This window comes from Microcaecilia unicolor, chromosome 9 (assembly GCF_901765095.1).
Source record: "Microcaecilia unicolor chromosome 9, aMicUni1.1, whole genome shotgun sequence".
Classification (NCBI taxonomy): Eukaryota; Metazoa; Chordata; class Amphibia; order Gymnophiona; family Siphonopidae; genus Microcaecilia; species Microcaecilia unicolor.
This window is the reverse complement of record NC_044039.1, coordinates 49,546,209-49,554,247: the sequence shown is the minus strand read 5'-3', so window position 1 is coordinate 49,554,247 and position 8,039 is coordinate 49,546,209.

Below are 8,039 nucleotides of genomic sequence, written 5' to 3'. Positions count from 1 at the left end.
AGTAATTTGTCAGCACACAGATGACTTTCCCGTGCTGGAGTGATCATATAAAAGATTCTGTAGTTTAGGATGATAACACACCAGCTATTATCATAGAGCTAAATTTTGAAAATGACTGGAGGTGCTGAACTCATGAATTCAGCACTGATGTTTGCCTCCCCTACCAAAACAAACAAAACAAAAAATAAAAATAAAAAAAGAGGAGGAAGAAGAAAAAAGAAAACACTGTGGGTTATGAGTATGACTGATCAGCTCATATTTAAATGTTAGGAGCAAAGCGGATAATTAGTCATGTGAACACAGGAAAGGCTCACATGGCCCAATCAGAAGCTAGGTAAGTGCTCAATTTTCCACCATTCTTTACCCTAACCGCAGTTCATCTCATCCAGTCCTTAGCTTCCCTCACCCCCTGCAGCCTATCCACATACTTTCACAACAACACCATACTTCCCATTACTACGGCAAGTTATCAGTCTCCCTTTCTCTCTCCTCTTCTAGCCTGTCCCCACTATCTTCTCACAATCCCCCATTTTCTTACATTCTCCTGATTTCTCATTCCTCCTCATCCTCATCCCCTTTTCTCTTTTTTCTCCTTACTCCCTCTGAGCCAGTGGCGTAGCTACGGGTGGGCCTGGGTACACCCATTCTTGGCTCAGGCCCACCCAGCTGCAGCGCCACACTGCTGTCTTCCCTCTCTTCTCCATGGCGTCCTAGCATCTGCGCTCCTGTCTCTGAACCCCTTCCCTCCCGGTATCGGTATAGGTGTCCCCAGCGCCTACAGCAATTCATTCTTGCTGATTGCGCTGGCCCTGCAGGCTTCCATCTGCCACGTTCCGCCACACAGAAAACAGGCAGTGATGTCAGCAAGGGCAGGTCACTGGCAGATGGAAGCCTGTGGGGCCATCGCAAGCAACAAGAATGAATCGCTGCAGGTGCTAGGGATGCCTGTACCAACACCGGGGAGGGATGGGGTTCAGAGACAGGAGCGCAGATGTCAGGATGCCGCGGAGGAGAGGGAGAAGATGTGGAGTAGATGAAAAAAAAAATCTGTGTTCTTAAAAAGTATCTCTGGGAAGATGTGTGTGGTGGTGGTGGGAAGGAGGCAGCAGCAGCAGGTGTGTGTGGAAGGGTCCATCTAGTTTACCCCTGGGACCATCCAAAATACCGAGTCTGGTGGGGTAAGGGTTTAATAACTATCTGCCTGGACTACTTATTTCACTGTTAAGCCCACTCTGTTCCTCATTTCCCCTTGACCCCACTCCATTTTCTCTCTATTCTCTAGTAGGCCCAAATGCACAGCTAGCTCCCCTCCTCTGTAGGCTCACTCATCCCTTCACTGTTCATCCACTCCTCTCCTCAGTAGGTGAGCCTTTATTTCATTGATAGGCTTGTGGGAGAAGTGGGAGGCTATGTGGAGCACCTTAGCTGCAGCATTAAAAACACTGAGAAGAAACAGAAGAACTGCCTAGACAGGAAGGAGCGAATCACTCCAGAGAACCTTGTTGCTGCTTCTGCATGTGAACATGTTCAAAAAACTGTGGTGCCAGACTTCCATATGCTGATCTTACAGCATACCATGAGCTCAGAATACAGGAAGCCTAGTACCACAGGTTTTGAATGCGCTCATGGTGCCAACAGACTGAAGAAAGCAGAAACCTCTATGGATGGGCATTCTAACCTTCTCCAGCACTTTTTCTTTGCAGGTAGATCAAGGGACCACGCTGTAGGCACTTGTTCCCTTGAAACGTGATCCTCCTGCATCCATCTTTTAGAGAAGACCTCTGAATCCTTCTTCCAAGATCAGTGGTCACCCTTGATTCTCCTTATTTTAGAGGCCTCCCCTTCCCCCCTGGCACAGATGAGTGGGCCCTCCTGGGCCACCAGCCACAACCCCCCAGCAGAGAGAGCGAGTCCTGCTGGGCTGATCATGACCACCTCCCCTGTCCTCCCACCACCTGAAGACTCTCCCCAGGCCTACCTTTAAATGCAGTAGTAGTTTAGTGGCCTCTTCTGAGCAGGAGCAATGCCCATCCACTCCTGCCCCCACTGGTTCCTCAGTCAAAATGGCTGCCGAGACTGCCGCGAGAAGTCCTGGCAGACATTTTGAGATTGCAGTGGGCATAGGCATGGGCAAGACTGACTGGGGTTTGCTCCTGCCCATGCTGGTTCCAAACTCAAATTGGCTATTGGGACCTCCCACAGCAGTCTCCTGAGGCTGCCGCAAGAAGTCAGACATTTTCACTGAGGAACTATCAGGGGCAGGAGCAACTGGGAATCCTCCTGCCCGGAAAAGGCCACTAGACCACCAGGGCATTTAAAGATAGACCCGGGGAGGGCAGAGGGGTTGTGGTCGGGTGGTTGTTTGGGGCAGTTTCAGTGCTGAAGCCAAAACCGAAACCAAAATTCGGTTGACCTCTATGTAACATAACATAAAAGTTTTATATACTGTCACAACCAATGTCTCTAGACAGTTTTCAAAATAAGGCAAGTCATTATTAGCAATAAATTACATAAGAACATAAGCATTGCCATATTGGGACAGACCGAAGGTCCATCAAGCCAGGGGCGTATCTGAACTGCGGCGGTAGGGGGGGCCAGGGCCAGAGTGAGGGGGCACATTATAGCCCCCCCCCCCGCCGCCGCCGCCGCCGCCGCCATTGCCGATCCCCCTCCCCCCAGCCGCTACCATTGCCAACCCTCCCCCTCCGTTGCTCGCTTACCTTCGCTGGCGGGGGACCCCAACCCCCGCCAGCCGAGGTCCGCGTCCTCCTGCCACTGCCGCTGCCGGCTGCCTTTGGTGCTTTCATTTGTCCATTGAAGCTGGCGCCAACTAAAGTTTCTTTTGACTCTGACGTCGCTGCACGTTGTACGTGCAGGACGTCAGACTCAGAAAATGTTTCTGAGTCTGACGTCCTGCACGTACAACGTGCAGCGACGTCAGACTCAAAAGAAACTTTCATCGGCGCCAGCTTCAATGGACAAATGAAAGCACCAAAGGCAGCCGGCAGCGGCAGGAGGACGCGGACCTCGGCTGGCGGGGGTTGGGGTCCCCCGCCAGCGAAGGTAGGCGAGCAACGGAGGGGGAGGGTTGGCAGCGGTAGGGGGGTCCAGGGCGAAATCTGCGGGGGCCCAGGCCCCTGAGGCCCCACGCAGATACGCCCCTGCATCAAGCCCAGAATCCTGCTTTTAACAGTGGCCAATCCAGGTTACAAGTACCCAGCAAGATCCCAAAACAGTACAATACATTTTATGCTGCTTATCCTAGAAATAAGCAGTGACTTTTCCCCAAGTCCATCTTAATAATGACTTATGGACTTTTCTTTTAGGAAGTTATCCAAACCTTTTTTAAACCTCGCTAAGCTAACTGCTTTTACCACATTCTCTGGCAACGAATTCCAGAGTTTAATTACATGTTCAGTGAAGAAGTATTTTTTCCAATTTGTTTTAAATTTACTGCTTTGTAGCTTCATAGCTACAAAGTATTTTTGGAAAGAGTAAACAAGTGATTCTTGTCTACCCGTTCCACTCCACTCATTATTTTATAGACCTCTATCATATCTCCCTCATTATTTTATAGACCTCTATCATATCTCTCCTCAGCTGTCTTTTCTCCAAGTTGAAGAACCCAAATGCTTTAGCCTCTCCTCATAGGGAAGTCATCCCATCTCCTTTATCATTTTTGTCGCCCTTGTCTGTACCTTTTCTAATTTCACTATCTTTATTGAGATGCAGCGACCAGAACTGCACACAGTATTCAAGGTGCAGTCACACCATGGAGCGATACAGAGGCATTATAGTGTCCTCATTTTTGTTTTCCATTCCTTTCCTAATAATACCTAAATTCTATTTGCTTTCTTAGTCACTGCCTCAGCATTACATTGGCCACCCTCCAATCTTCCGGTATCATACTTGATTTTTAAGATAAATTACGTATTACTAACAATTGTTCTGCAAGTTCATTTTTCAATTCTATCAGTACTCTGGGATGAATACTATCCAGTCCAGGCGATTTGCTACTCTTCAATTTGTCAAATTGTGCCAGCTTTACAGAGATTTCATTTAATTTCTCTGACTCGTTAGCTTTGAATACCATTTCTGGCACTGATATCTCTCCCAAATCTTCCTTGGTGAAGACCCAAGCAAAGAATTCATTTAATCTCTCTGCTATGTCTTTGTGTTCCCTGAGTTCCCCCTTTACCCCTCGATAATTTAGCAGTCCAACTGATTTTTTGCTGGCTTCTTGCTTCTAGTATACCTAAAAAATGTTTTACTATTGGGCTCATTTTCAAAAGAGAAGGACGTCCATCTTTCGACATAAAACTCGATACCATGGTTCAATGATGATTTAAAAAAACTCAAAACACAATCCAGAAAACTTGAACGAGCATGGAAAAAAATAAAAAATGAACATATACTCAATGCATGGAAACAAATACACAGAAAATACAAATATGCAATTAGACAAACCAAAAGGTCCTACTACAAGACTAAACTAGGACCGGATAACAGAGATCTTAAGAAACTATTTCAACTCGTAAATAAATTACTAGACACCACCCCTGTCACTACATCCAACACAGACATCCCATCTGCAGACAAACTGGCTACCTACTTCAAGGACAAAATAACAAAATTACGCAGCACTCTTCCTCATCACAACACCAACATCGAAAACTTCTTCGACGATCTAGACCTAATCCCAGGCGGTTACCCAGCTGATCACATCTGGTCCACATTGAATCTACTCACCACTGAATCAGTTACACAAGCGACTCATAGATTCGCCAACACCCACTGCAAACTGGACATATGTTCCAGTCATCTACTTAAATCCGCCCCTAGCCGATTCATAGAAGACCTCACATCCCACCTAAATTTCACGCTAGAACAAGGTTTCTTTCCCGAGGACTATAATAACATCCTACTTACCCCAATACCAAAAGACACTAAGAAAAAAAACAAACGACCTTACCAACTACCGCCCAGTCGCGTCCATCCCTCTAGTAGTAAAATTGATGGAGAGCCTGGTGACCAAACAGCTTACGGAATACCTGGACAAGCACTCAATACTACACGACTCATAATCAGGATTCCACTCCCACTATAGTACTGAAACTGTCCTAATCATTCTCCTGGCCAAATTCAAACAGGAAATAGCCATAGGTAAAAGCATACTTCTTCTTCAATTTGACATGTCGAGTACATTCAACATGGTAAACCATAATATATTACTAGGACTCCTTGGCCACTTCAGGATTGTTGGAAACATACTCAACTGGATCAAGGGCTTTCTAACCACCAGAACATACCAAATAAGATCAAATTCAAACATATCATCACCGTGGAAAGCAGACTGCGGAGTACCTCAAGGATCACCATTATCACCAATACTCTTCAACATGATGATGATCCCACTGGCAAAGTCCTTATCCAATCGAGGCCTTAACCCATTCATCTATGCAGATGATGTTACAATCTTCATTCCCTTCAGACATGACTTGATTGAAATAACTAATGAAATCAATGATGGCCTGAACATCATGGACTCTTGGGCAAACTCATTCCAACTGAAACTGAACACTGAAAAAACACAGTGCCTTATCCTCTCATCTCAACCTAACAACCACAAACCCGCAAACATAAACACCCCAGGACATGCACTCCCTATCTCAGACAGCCTAAAAATACTAGGAATCACAATCGACCGCAACCTCACTCTCGAGAGCCAAGTAAAAACCATAATAAAGAAAATGTTCTACTCAATGTGGAAACTCAAACAAATAAAACCTTTCTTCCCAAGGGATATCTTTCGTAAACTAACACAATCAATGGTCCTCAGCCATGCAGATTATTGCAACGGAATCTATGCAGGATGTAAAGAACAACGAACAAGAAAACTCCAGACAGCCCAAAACACAGCAGCCAGACTGATATATGGTAAAACACGATTTGAAAGCGCTAAACCCCTTCGAGAAAAGCTGCACTGGCTCCCAATCAAAGAACGGATCATCTTCAAAATATGCATATTGGTCCACAAAATCATCTACGGCGTAGTCCCAGGATACATGACAGACCTAATAAATCTACCAACTAGAAACAGACTCAGATCAGCATGATCATACCTAAACCTACATTACCCAAAATGCAAAGGGCTAAAATACAAAACAACCTAGGCATCTAGCTTCTCCTACATAAGTGCACAACTATGGAATGGACTCCCGTATGCAATGAAAACAATACATGACCACCTAAATTTCAGGAAGTCATTAAAAACTCACCTCTTCAAAGAAGCTTATCCCAACGATCCAACATAAATCCCCAAACCCTGCAACACAACATAATCAAAGATTGAACTGGACAATTTACTGTCCTCTTTCCCCTCGACGCCTGATTCACCTCTATCTCATTTGACCACAACACAATCCTGTATTTGTTATCAACCGAAATGGCAAACGCCTTTATGGTACTTTGAAAGCCACATCCTCAGTCGGATCTTTCTTCATTTTCTGAAGGATTTTCTTTTAGCTCTAATAGCTTCCTTCACATCACTTTTTAACCATGCTGGCTGTCATTTGGCCTTCATTCCTCCTTTTTTAATACATGGAATATAACTGGCCTGGGCTTCTAGGATGGTATGTTTGAATAACATCCATGCCTGATGTAAATTTTTGACCTTCACAGCTGCTCCTTTAAGTTTTTTTTCATCATTCTCATTTTATCATAGTCTCCTTTTTGAAAGTTAAAAGCTAACTTATTGGATTTTCTGTGAGTACTTACTTCAGAACTCATATCAAATTTGATCATATTATGATCACTGTTATCAAGCAGACCTAGCAGCATTATTTCCTGCACCAGATCATGCGCTCCACTAAGAACTAGGCATAAAATTGTTCCTCCTCTTGTTGGCTCCTGTACCTGCTGCTCCATAAAGCAAGGAGTTTTACCTTCCCTGATGTTACATTTACCCAGTGAATATCGGAGTAATTGAAATCACCCATTGTTATTGTGTTCCCCAGTTTGTTAGCCTCCCTAATTTCTGATAACATTTCTACATCTGTGTGTTCATCTTGGCCAGATGGATAGTAGTACATGCCTAGCACTATCCTTTCCTCCTTTACACATGAAATTTCAATCCATAGGAATTCCAAGATGTGTTTGTGTCCTGCAGAATTTTGAGTCTATTCGATTCAAGGCCCTCCTTAACATACAATGCTACCCCTCCACCAATTCGATCCACCCTATTACTATGATATAATTTGTACCCTGGTATGACAGTGTCCTACTGGTTATCCTCCTTCCACCAGATCTGAGAGATGCCTTTTATATCTAATTTTTCATTTAGTGCAATATATTCTAACTCTTCTATCTTATTTCTTAGGCTTCTAGCATAGACATTTCAAACTATGTTTGTTGTTCCTATTTACATCTTGCTCAGCAGTTGACAGTGATAATTTGCAATCTTGGAAATCTGTCTGCTTTTTATTTAAAGACACCTGGTATACTATGGTCTCTATTGCAACCTCACTATCAGGATACCCTATCTTCCCTGTTTTGGTGATGTTGAAAGATACGATACCGTGTTCCAAGCCAAATGCTTTTGAATAATAGTCAACCTTCCCCTAGTTTCTAGTTTAAAATCTGCTCCATCTCCTTTGTAAATGCCAATGCAGGCAGCCTGGTCCCACCCTTGTTAAGGTAGAGCCCATCATTCCAGAATAGGTTCCCCCTTCCTCAGAATGTTGCCCAGTTCCTTACAAATCTAAAACCCTCCTCCCTGCACCATCGCCTCACCCACGCATTGAGGCTCCAGAGCTCTGCCTATCTCTTGGGCTCTGTGTGTGGAACGGGGAGCAATTATGTTAATGCTGCCCTAGAGGTTCTGGATTTGAGTTTTCTACCTAAGAGCCTAAATTTGGCTTCCAGAACCTCCTTCCCACATTTTCCTATGTCGTTGGTGCCCACATGTACCAAGACAGCCGGCTCCTCCCCAGCACTATCTAAAATCTAGTCTAGGTGACATGTGAGGTCCGCCACCTTCA